This window comes from Hylobates moloch, unplaced genomic scaffold (genome assembly GCF_009828535.3).
Source record: "Hylobates moloch isolate HMO894 unplaced genomic scaffold, HMol_V3 SCAFFOLD_6, whole genome shotgun sequence".
Taxonomy (NCBI): Eukaryota; Metazoa; Chordata; class Mammalia; order Primates; family Hylobatidae; genus Hylobates; species Hylobates moloch.
This window is the reverse complement of record NW_026652281.1, coordinates 137,869,718-137,882,017: the sequence shown is the minus strand read 5'-3', so window position 1 is coordinate 137,882,017 and position 12,300 is coordinate 137,869,718. Positions and strand designations below refer to the sequence as shown.

The window sequence follows — 12,300 nt, the reverse complement described above, 5'->3', positions numbered from 1 at the left end:
TCATAAAACAAGTGGTGCTAGTACAATTGAAAATCCAAATAAACATATAAGGAAACCTTGATCTTAACATTACACTTTATACAAATTTAACTCAAGATGGATCATAGACTTAAATGTAATTCATAAAAGTATAAAATTTTTAGAGAAAATAGGATAAATATTTAAGATCTAGAAGTATGCAAAGAGTGAAAAGAAAAATTGATTCAATATTGCTTTAAAAATTGATGTAAATAAACCTTTTGATCTGTGTAATACCCTGTGAAGGGGATAAAAAGGTAAGTTATGGGTTGAAAGAAACATTTCCCAACCACATATCCAACAAAGGAATAGTATATAAAGAACACTCAAAACTAAAAAACAAAACAAACAAAAAATTAATTAAAATATAAGCAAAAGACATTAAGATATATTTCACCAAACAAAATATATAACTGAGAAATAAGCACATAAAAAGATACTCAGCATCATTATCCATTAGGAAAATGCAAATTAAAACCAAAATGAGATATTGCTATACACCTATTGAAATAACTAAAGAGTAGTGACAACACCAAATGCTGGTGAGGATGTGGAGAAACTAGGGCCCTCATACGTTGCTGGTAAGAGTGTAAAATGGTATAGTCACTCTGGAAGAATATCGCAGTTTCTTAAAATACTAAACATGTAAATACATCTAGGAATTAAAATATTAAACACGCATTTATTAAAATACCAACATACCATACAATCCAGGTATTAAACTTCTGTCTGTGCATTCTAGAAAAATAAAGACTTCTGTCCACACAAAACCTGTGCACAAATGTTTATAGCAACTTTATAACAGAGCTGGAAATAACTCAGATGTCCTTCAAAGGTGAATGGCTAAACAATCTGTAGTTCGAGTCCCAGATACTTCCTAGTTATGTGAAAACAGTTATTTTATTCCTTTGCCTCCATTTTCTCTCTTGTAGAAGAAGAATAATTGTGTCAATCTATTAAAGTTTTTGAGGGAATTAAATGGGTCAAAGTATGTAGAGCCCTTAACATGGTGCTGGCACAAAGTACTCAGTAAAAATTACCACCAATAGGGAGTGTAAATTAGTTCAACCATTGTAGAAGACAGTGTGGAGATTCTTCAAGGATCTAGAACCATAAATGCAATTTGACCCAGCAATTCCATTACTGGGTATATACCCTATAAGTCATTCTACTATAAAGACACATGCACACATATGTTTATTGCAGCGCTGTTCACAATAGCAAAGACTTGGAACCAACTTAAATGCCCATCAATGATAGACTGGATAAAGAAAATGTAGCACATACACACCGTGGAATACTATGCAGCCATAAAAAAGGATGGGTTCATGCCCTTTGCAGGGACATGGATGAAGCTGGAAGCCATCATTCTTGGCAAACTAACACAGGAACAGAAAACCAAACACGACATGTTCTCTTAAGTGGGAGTTGAACAATGAGAACACATGGACACAGGGAAGGAACATCACACACTGGGGCCTTTCAGGGTTTGGGGGGCTAGGGGAGGGATAGCATTAGGAGAAATGCCTAATGTAGGTGACGGGTTGATGGGTGCAGCAAACCACCATGGCACGTGTATACCTATGTAACCTGCATGTTCTGCACGTGTATCCCAGAACTTAAAGTTAATAAAAAATAAAAATTACCACCAATAACACTTGCACAGCTTGTAGAAGATAGTCTTAAGATTATGAAATCCGTCCTCTTTGTGTGGTACTGGTGTCGGGGATGGGAGCAAAAGCCTCTGTCCACCATTGCTTCTTTAATTGACTAGTTTGGGCAGCAAGAATATAAAAGCTAGACGTGACACACTGTAAAAGTCAGGAATGAAGAGCATGATGTGGTCAATAAGAAATGGAAATATATACAAAAATGCTAAATTGCTTAAGTGTAGAAAGATTGCCTGCTGGAAATAGGAACTATAAGTAAAACTCTGTAAAGTGTGATTTTTAAAATATGATTTATTACAAAATTCCAGCAGCCAGACAAAAGAAAGATAGTCCCTCTAATAAAAACTGAACATAGCATTTCTTATCTATTATTTGTTTATTAGGGTTCTAATTAGCCAGACAGTGTCACTTAATTTCAACACATTTTATAAATAATTTGCCATATGTCTGTTAGTATTTACAATTTCCAGGCAGTTTGGAAAATGAACATATTTGAGGACTATTCATTGGTTAGCATGAAAACGCAAGGGATGCTACAGACACATTTGTTCCTAAGTTGCAAGTGCCTCTCTCTTTACTGGGAAAGCGATAATGGGAAAGAGCTGGTCTTAGGAGAAAGACCAGTGATGGAAAATGTACTAGTCTTAGGAGAGAGACGATGTGGTTTGAGGTCTCATGTTCACCACCAAATTCCCGTGTGGCTTTGAGCAGTTGTATTCACTTCTCTGAGCTTCAGCATTCTCCATAGCACAAGGGGGCTGCACTAAATAACCTCCAGTTACCCACTAGTGCAATATTCTGCAATTTAACCATGTCTGTGATTCTAGACCACACTCGTCTCTAGAAGCCATAGCACTCTGAGTGAAGGGAAATAAAGGAACAGGGACTTAAGCATTCTTCTCTTTAGCAGATGGAGAATTTTGAAATGCCAATTCGCTCTTTCAAAAATTCTAGACTGTCTAAAGCACAGGCAAATTTCATGTTCTTAAAAATTCCTAGCTTGTGTCTTACACAGCGATGCAGATTTTAGATGGTGTGGGTGTTTCTTCTCTTGTGAAATGTTTCCTATGTCCATGTTTCTTCTTGGTAGTCTGATAAGATCTGTAGGTACATACAAAGTTCACAATTACTCTAACAACCAATCAAAATCTTATGTAAAGATTTTCATGAAGTTAGATAGTATGTTCACTTCTTTCCAACACCTTTTATTACTAAGTTTGGTAATATTTTTTACTACCCTTAAAATCAACTTATTGCTCATTCTACCTTCTCTTTTATTTATGGACCGATCAGTAATTATCCGTCAATACAGCAACTTGCTCATGACATTTGTGCCAATTAGTTGAGTTGTAGGTAACTTAATAAAAGGATTATACATGAAAATCTCATTTTAGGGTATGAATCGAAGCTATCAGTAAGTCCATTAATAATTCTTATTTTCTGTATGTTTGCACCATTCACATAATCTGCCACTATAATATATTGGTCCCAGTTTCCTTATTTTGTATAATCAAACAGTAATCAATAAAAACTATGATTACTGCAAAAATGAGACTTCTGAAGCTTTGAGGGCAAATTCATCATCAGCCTGCATATAAAAGTCACTGCAGAGAGTCTTTTCTTTCTTAAGTGCCTTGAAACCCAGCAACTGAATTATATTTCAGGCCCCACAAAGAGAGCTACAAGGTTATAATTGTCTCACACGTAATTACATGCATTCCCAAAGGTAGATGGACAAAGTCATTTTGTACCATGTGTAGAGAATAAAAATCACTATGAATTTTGATATTGCTGGCTCGTTGATTCACAGAAAGTAGAAATTTATGCAAGAGCCATGTCTAACAATGTAAATGTTCAGCCAAGTCGAAGAACACTGCCTTCACTGTTCTGGGATTCGGCCTCACATTCACAGACTTGCTATTCTTCTCTTTCACTCTTGGGCCTAGTGAGGCAGCTTATTTTTCCTTTTTCTTTCATTGGTCACAGTTATTTCTTTTCAGTATGTCATCTAAGTTTCTAAGGGAGTGTTAGCTTGAGGCCTTGCCTTGACATAATCAGATATAATCAGAAAAATGAAAAATTCCGTAGGAAAGAGAACTATTTTAGCCAAGGTGTGAGAGAGAAATACCGCCACTTTCAAGCACTGTTTTCTTCTACTGGAGCCTGCTCAATAGGGACGTCAGCTTTGCTGGGGTAAGTAAAAGCATCCTGGCCTTACCTATATAATGGGGGAGTAATTGCCTCTTAGAATCATCACGTCTAAGTTCTGAATTAGGCCCAGGATATAACTACTTTTCTTTACACTGCATTTGAAATTTCATTTGGCTTGCTGGGTGCGAGATCCACATTTCTAACAGAATGTTTTATTTTTCGTCAATTGATTTCATTATGATAAGCTGATGGCAAATGCTACTTCCTTACTCAACAGGGCTTGCAGTCTGAATGTGCCTGAATACATTTTATGATAAATAATATATCCTGCTATCCTGCATTCATCCAGCACAGCCTGAGGAAGCAGATGGAGTTACAGCCTTCTTCTCAAAGCAGAAAGAAAGTACAGCTTTGAGGAAGAGAATGAGATCATTACATGGCTTCCCAATTTCATCTTGATAAACTCTGAAGCTGCCATATTGCAGTAGTTTTCAACTATAGGTGGGAAGTTTGACTTTCCTTTGAGTTCAAAGGAGAAAACTGTTGCTTAAAGAAAAATGTGTTTGTTCCCTAAGTATGAGTTACTCCTTCCAGGAAAAAAAAAAAAAAAGAAAAGAAAAAAAGCCCCATGCATGCAGGTCTATGTTGAATACATTTAGGACAGTCCTGTGGCCTGCTATTAAGGCTGGAGTGATAACTATCCCTAACCCTAAGGTGAAAAGTAATGTTAAAAATAAAAGTTATACTGAGCTGCTAGTTATTTTGCCTACAGGAGCGCATGCATGTGTCTGGTGGAACTTGGTTTTTCTCTGAATTTGCCAGGTAATTCTGGCCAAGGTAGGCAGAGGAGAATTTGAAAACTGTGAAGAGGAGCTTGACCTCCAAAAGCCAATCTGGCACTCTGCTACTTCCTTCTTCCACAGTTTCTTCTCTGTTTCCAGATCTTGCAAATGTACAGTCAAGAGTGCTTGGAGTATTGTTCCATTAACAGATGTACTGTTACATTAAGCCATTAATCAGGCAAATCACAGATGTTGTTTTCTGTCTAGATGTTACTATAATTACTCTTAATAACACCTACTGAGTTTGTCATTTCATCCATTGATGACTTTTTAAAAAATTCTTGGAAAATTCATTTCTTACAGTCTATTTATATGGATTTAAGCATTCAGGATCTCTTCTCAGGTTTTCACCACGTGTTTTTTAAAGAGTATAGCAGTATAACATCACATATGAGTGGATTAATAGGCTCTTGAGAAACTGAACGTTGAAACCCACATGCTGACTTTACAATTAAATCATACTCCTCTCATGCTAAACAATGAGCCTTATATTTTGGAGCATGCGATACTGATAAGTCCAGTGAAGGAGGCTGCCTTTCAAAGGAATGGCAAATCAAAGCTTTGAGGAATGGAATGGAACTTAGTCTAGCTGCCTAGTTTACAGATGATAAAACTAGGACCCAGAGAAATGAAGTCTGAATTACTGAGACAAAAGGACACCAGAGTCCAAGGCTCAGGGCTCTCAATCCAGTGTAGCTTCTTCTTCTTTATTTTGTTTTGTTCTGAGATGGAGTCTTGCTCTGTCACCCAGGCTGGAGTGCAGTGGTGCAATCTCAGTTCAATGCAACCTCTGCCTCCTGGATTCAAGCAATTCTCCCATCTCAGCCTCCCAAGTAGCTAGGATTACAGGCACGCACCACCACGCCTGGCTAATTTTTGTATTTTTTTTTTTTTTAGTAGAGACGGAGTGTCACCATGTTGGCCAGGCTGGTCTCGAACTCCTGACCTCAGGTGATCCGCCCACCTCAGCCTCCCAAAGTGCTAGGATTACAAACGTAAGCACTACACCAGGCCCAGTGTTGCTTCTACTACCACTTTCATTCTTCAAACAGCTTCTGCCATGTCAGAAGGGAATGAAAATTTCTTTTGTGACTCAAAAGTAAACTAAAACTCGTTGGATTCCTGAGACTGATTCTACCCATTTACCCACTCTCCTTAAAGTAAAACTTAACCAGGCATTCTTAAATTTTGCTTTGAACCCAGGGAGCTCTAGCTTTTCTGCTGATTAAATATCACTGATTTCTCATTTTCTGGTGACATTGTTTTACAATTCTTTTGACTACAAAGTTTCAGCTTCTGGAGACTTTTCATTTTTTATGAAATACACTTTTATTAAGAGATGAAGTTGGGTAGTCAGAATAGGAGTGTGTGTGGTTTAGTAGAAAAAAAACATGGGCTTTGGAATAAAACTTGCATATGATTTCCAGTTCTACTTCCTATAATTGTGTAACCTTGGTGAGTTACTTCGCCTGTCAAATGCTCACATTAAAAGAGTAAGAGAGTGTGTGTGTGTGTGTGTGTGTGTGTGTGTGTGTGTGTGTGTGTGTAATTAGCTAGCACAATTCAATAACTGGCCCACAGAAGGCACTTAATAATTATTAGTTACTACTAAGAGAACCAGATGAGAAAGAATATTAATGGATATGGCATTTTTTGTTTATGTTAAGTGCTGTCTTAAACGTCTGGAGAAAAGAAGGAGAATCTCATTTTCTGCTTTCGGTATTAGTGATCATTGGCTGCTGTTGCCAATGCAGGGAGCCTTGCAGATAGTTAGCAGCCTGAAAACAACTTGTATTATTTGACAGGAGGTACTTTTGTCTCTTAGCTGAAGTTTTTGCAGGTCGCTCTGGTATGGTGCAGTATCAATCTGAACTCATTAAATTGAAGAAGTGACACAGGAACACAAGAATACATTGTTTCTTTGCCTCATCTGCTTAATTAAAAATTCCAGATCCCTCCACTCACAAGCAAGATTGATGGTGAAATCTTCACACACATGCTACCGTATGTTCTCTACCTCCTCCTCCCCAAGTACAACCTAGAGCAGTGGTTCCCAAATATGCTTCCTGGGCTAGCTGTATCAGAATTAGGAACTATTAGAAGGGCAAAACCTCAGGCCCTGCCGCAGACATGCTGAGTCAGAAACTCGGGATGACTCAGAAATCTGGTTTAAACAGGGCTCCAGGTGATTCTGATAGAGTTCCAGAACCATGACCTGGAGAACATGCCCAGTTACTATATGTACTGGAGTGTTTCTCAAAGTGAAGAACAGGTACCAAGATAGAACCAAAAATGATCTTAGGTAGGACAAAGATGACTTTAGGTGATACTCACATATTATATCAAATAGCTAGATCGCATAGTAAAAGTTTTCCCTCTCAACTCTCTTTCCATCGTTAACTCTCATTTTGGTGTTACTAGACCTCTAATACCTCTCTACCCATTACTAATCTCCCATTTCAACAGAGTGGCTGGATGCAATTTTGTTCTCTTTAGGTAGCAGCAGAGTCCAGCTAAAACTCAGCAATAGTTTTCTTCTCTTTATGGCATGCTATTTAAATGGTGATAAACTTTTCCTTTATAAATGTTTACATTAATTAATCAAAAAAGTTAAAATACAGTTGGCACGTGGATTAGCAAAATTATGTCAGTGATATGGCAGTGAATGTATTTAGAGAAATGCTGGTATGCTAGAAAGAACCTAGTTACATCAGTGCTTTAATTTCATTTGTGCCATTTATTAGCTGTGCTATTTTCTTTTTGTTTCTTTGTTTTGTTTGTTTGTTTGTTTGAGACGGAGTCTCGCTCTATCGCCCAGGCTGGAGTGCAGTGGCGCGATCTCGGCTCACTGCTAGCTCCGCCTCCCGGGTTCACGCCATTCTCCTGCCTCAGCCTCCTGAGTAGCTGGGACTACAGGCGCCTGCCACCACACCCGGCTAATTTTTTTGTATTTTCGGTAGAGATGGGGTTTCACCATGTTAGCCAGGATGGTCTCGATCTCCTGACCTCGTGATCTGCCCGTCTCAGCCTCCCAAAGTGCTGGGATTACAGGCGTGAGCCACCGCGCCCGGCCTAGCTGTGCTATTTCCTTAGCTGTGCTACTTTTCTAAGCCTCAATTTTCTCATCTATCAAATGAGAGTGATACCAACATCATAGAAATGGTATAAGAACTTATGAATGGAATATGCCTCCTGTAACCCTCAGAACATAGTAGGAACTTGCTACATTCTTATTCTCTCAAATCTCACTTTGAAATCAGGTTTCTGTGTGGCCTTCTCAATAGCATTTCTGTTGGGGCTTCAGATTCTTCATTTATAATGTGACAGTAAAGAAGACTTGAAAATCTGAAAGGTTCCTTCCAGCTCTTAACTAATATGTATTTACACATGTGTATTGTATGTGTGTATGTTTACAAATAGTGTAAATTCTGCATATAAGTATGACTTAGGCATAAATAGTTTTGTTCCCTAGGCATAAACCTTGAGTGTGCAGGAATAATATTGAAAATAGATGGCTGTGTTGGAAAAATAAAAAATCAAATTGTGAGAAATGTGGGCACTGATGTACATATCAGAGCTCAAAGGTAATTTCATTTTATTTTACCATCATCTGTCAAACTTAAAGCAATACCAACACTAGAAAATAGATTTTTGCAGAGGTTTCTGAGGACAATGGTTTCCATGAGCTGCTGTAAATATATTCAGAGAGACTTGTTCCTATTTAATAACCCGCGTTTTTCCTTCTGAATTGCTGATGCATTCACTTATAGCATTTGAAAGGCAGTTTGTCCTTTGCTGTCAAGTGAACTTGACAGAATAATAAGAAATTCTGAAAAATTCAATCAAATCTTGTTGCTTCTCAAAGGAATTTCTCAACTACTTATTCTGTTTAAGCAGAAAAAGAGAAGACGGCGTTTCTTTGGTCTTGTTATAAAACACTAACCAAGTTTAACGGCACAGGTTCTTGTTAGCAGGTGCCACATGGAGTTTTCCCTCTCAGTAATCCAGGGGATAGTTCTGAGGTTTGGGGGTTCTTTAGGGAGTAGCAGCAATACATAAGGGGTCACTACAAGACTATACTGTTATCAGAAGCTGTTACCAGCTTATTTATTGCTTACAACATTCTCGTGAATCTGGAGACCTAAAAACAGAGAAATGGTGAAACTTGCTTCTCTTCCTTAGACAATAAAATAGCTTGCATTGTCTTTTACATAACTGACTATTAGAGAATCGCAGAAGCTAGATACACTCAAATATTGGCAATTCTGATGAAATGCCCCAGGAACTATTAGACTTGATTTAACAGGCACTGAACTGAAAATTAGCATGTAAGACAGAATGTGCTTGCAATCATGCAGACAACAGTTCAAATTACTCTCTCTGAGCTCCAGTCTCCTTATCTATAAACTGAGGATAAAATGTTTCTACCTCACAAGATTGTCCTGAGAATTATTCAAAGTGGTAATATTGGAAGTAGCCAGAACATCTAACATTAACTGAGCACTTACTATCTGCCAGTTGCTATTTCAAGGGCTTCAACTGCATAGGATCATTTAAGCCTCAATAAATCTCTGAGATAGTTACTATTATTAGCTCCATGTTGTGGATGTAGGAACTTATACCAGAGAAAATGTAATTAACTTGCCAGCCACAATGTGGCAGGAAGAGACAGAGCCAACATGGGAACCCAAAAAGTCTGGCAGCAGAAGCCCCTTCTTTAAGGCTTAAAAACACTTGACATTGTCATCAGCATTTCATATGAGTTGAACCATGTGAAATTACAAATACTTGACCATTTTTGACATAAAATAAGCAATATTTTGTGGTGGTACCTAATAAGCACCGGATATGTATTAGTAGTAGCTATAGTTGCTACTACTGCTAATAGTAGCAATCATAATATTGATTTTATCCCAGACCCTCACTCATTAAGGAATACAGGTGGCATTATAGAGTGAAAACTACTAGCTTGGTGATCAGAAGCTGGGTGAACTCTAAGTCTCAGTTCTCCCATTTGTAAAATAATGGGATTGTTCTTTTCCAGTTTTAATTGTCAGTGGCAGAACCTTAAAAACTACCTGTGAGGAAGAACCAGATATCTCTGTCCGATCTATCTTGGACCAATATCTAGTTCTGTCATGAATGACTAGTATATAGTTCATGTCACATACAACTCACCATGTGAGTTTGACAATACCCAAATTGGTACCTAGCCTGCTCAACACGGCAAGTTTACTGAGCACATGCTTGGATATTGTACTAGAATCAAATTTAGGCACTAATTTCTAAATACCTATTTTCAGTGCCTGTACTTAGCTTGCTACAACCCAATAATAAACAGTTTGTGGCCTGACACTGGTTTATGCACTACCCTTTCAATAGCATTGGAACTCTGTGATTTTATATATATATATATATATATATATATGAAAATTCTTAAAGGGAATATGTATGTATCTGTGTTCCCTTCTTTTAGAAATGTATTCTCTTTGGAGATTAGAAATGACTATCTACAAAGCAAAAGAATATTTTTAAAAGAAAGACCACAGATGGATCATAAAAACAATAGTACTTGGGGCATTCATATAAGATAGAGAAAAGACATCAGTGTGTACCAAATTTTTAATAGTACATGTATTTTTTTAAATGTTTTTTATTTAAATAATAATTAATGGTCTTTCATGTCATCATATTTGAAGCACTAGAGAATTAGAGATAAATGAGACATGGTGACCATCCACTCATAGCTCACAATCTAGCCAGAGACCCCAGAATGTTAGCACGTAATTGTAGAATACTGACTAATGCTCTGAAGGAAGATACATTTAATTTGGCTTGGGTATCACGGGGGGGCTCTACGCTTTCAGGTGTGATTTTTTACATTTTGTTGTTTAGAATGGTTTTACTTTATTTTTTTTAAAAAAACTTTTTATTCATTTATAACACATACAATATGAACTAATCTTAAGTGCACAGCTTGATGAACTATAACAAAGTGAACACAACCATGTAGCTACCACTTGATCAAGAAATAAAATGCTACCAGCTTTCGAGAAGGTCCTGGTGTGCCTCTTCCCAGTCACCACCCTCTCCCTTTTCACAAATGTAACCACGTTCCTAATTTCCAACACCAAGAACTAAGTTTGCCTGTTCTTAAAACCTATGAATGGAATCACACCGATATATTTCTTGGTGTCTGGCTGTTTTGCTTAATGTCATGTCCACAGTCATGGCTCCCAAACTGCGTGCTAAAGCATCCCAGGGTACCACAATGTGCTCATAAGGAAACAGCAGGATATTTTTTAAATTTTAGAGTCACATAGTGATAATTGACAACTTTCAGACGCTGAATGAAATAATAGCTCATGGTAGTTCAGTTTCAACATTAGATTGTGCTACATTTCTTTTGATGTTATATCTTTTAACACCAGATTTTCAAGAGTATCTGTGATTAAAAGCAAGTACACACAAAAGTCAATATGAAACAAATGAGGGTGGCTAAATCCAATCTGATTCCAATATTCAAGAAGCTCTGGTATGCCCAACAGGCACACAAATCCTATTAGTAATTTCTTGTGGTTATTTAAGAATGAAAAATATCAGTTTTTTCTTTCAATTTATGTGTATTTTTAACATGACCGCTAAGTTATTAAAACGTAAGTATTGACCAGAGGCAGTGTCTCACGCCTGTAATCCCAGCACTTTGGGAGGCCAAGGTGGGCAGATCACTTGAAGCCAGGAGTTTAAGACCAGCCTGGCCAAATAGCAAAATCCCATCTCTACTAAAAATACAAAAATTATCAGGACATGTTGGTGCACACCTGTAATCCCAACTACTCAGGATGCTGAGGCAGGAGAATCACTTGAACCCGGGAGGTGGACATTACAGTGAGCCCATATGGAGCCACTGCACTCCAGTCTAGGCGACAGACCAACACTCTTTCTCAAAAAAAAAAAAAAAAAATTTATTAAGTTATTGGGACCTTACTACTTAATAATCAGAACTATTATGTATTTCTTTTGGTGTGGTGGCACCTGTGAAAAAATTCCTGAGACACTAAGGGAGCTAAGAAAGTTTCAGAAATCTCATTATGAGATTCATTTTTGTTGCCTCATGCTATAGTCGTTTGTTAATTTTCATCTGTGTGTGGTTTTCTATCATGTGAGTACACTACAACTTATTTACATGTTCTCTTGATGGAAATTTGGATGGTTTCCAGGTTGGGGAAATTATGAAGAATGCTCCTATGAACAATTTTGGGCATCTCTTTTAGCACATGTGTGTGTATATATGTATATATATATGTATACATATATATATATATTTCTGTTGGGTATATATTTAGGAGTGAAGTTGCTGAGTGAGTTGATACTGCTAGACAGTTTTCTAAAGTAATTATTCCAATTTACATTCCCACCATGGTTGTTGGAGAGTATCAGTTGTTCTACTCAAAATAACACTTAATATTTGAAGTTATTTTAATACTAGTAAATGCACGCATATACAGATTTTTGTACTTTCTAAAGCTTAATTCAATTTTGGGGGTTCTACTTAAGAAAATAATACTAAACAAATATAAGTTTAAAATGAGTAGTTATTGAAAATGAGAAAATAAATT

At 37.1% G+C, this 12,300-nt stretch overlaps 1 protein-coding gene across 1 annotated transcript in view; it reads left to right on the top strand.

Moving 5' to 3' along the window:
* Positions 1-3,615: 3,615 nt before the first annotated feature.
* The window catches only part of ATP10B (ATPase phospholipid transporting 10B (putative)), a 281,652-nt gene continuing 272,967 nt past the window's right edge, over positions 3,616-12,300 (top strand). Inside the window, exon 1 of the mRNA XM_058440106.1 lies at positions 3,616-3,881. The gene's annotated coding sequence lies outside the window, so the exon portion shown is untranslated. The remainder of the gene's footprint in view (positions 3,882-12,300) is intronic.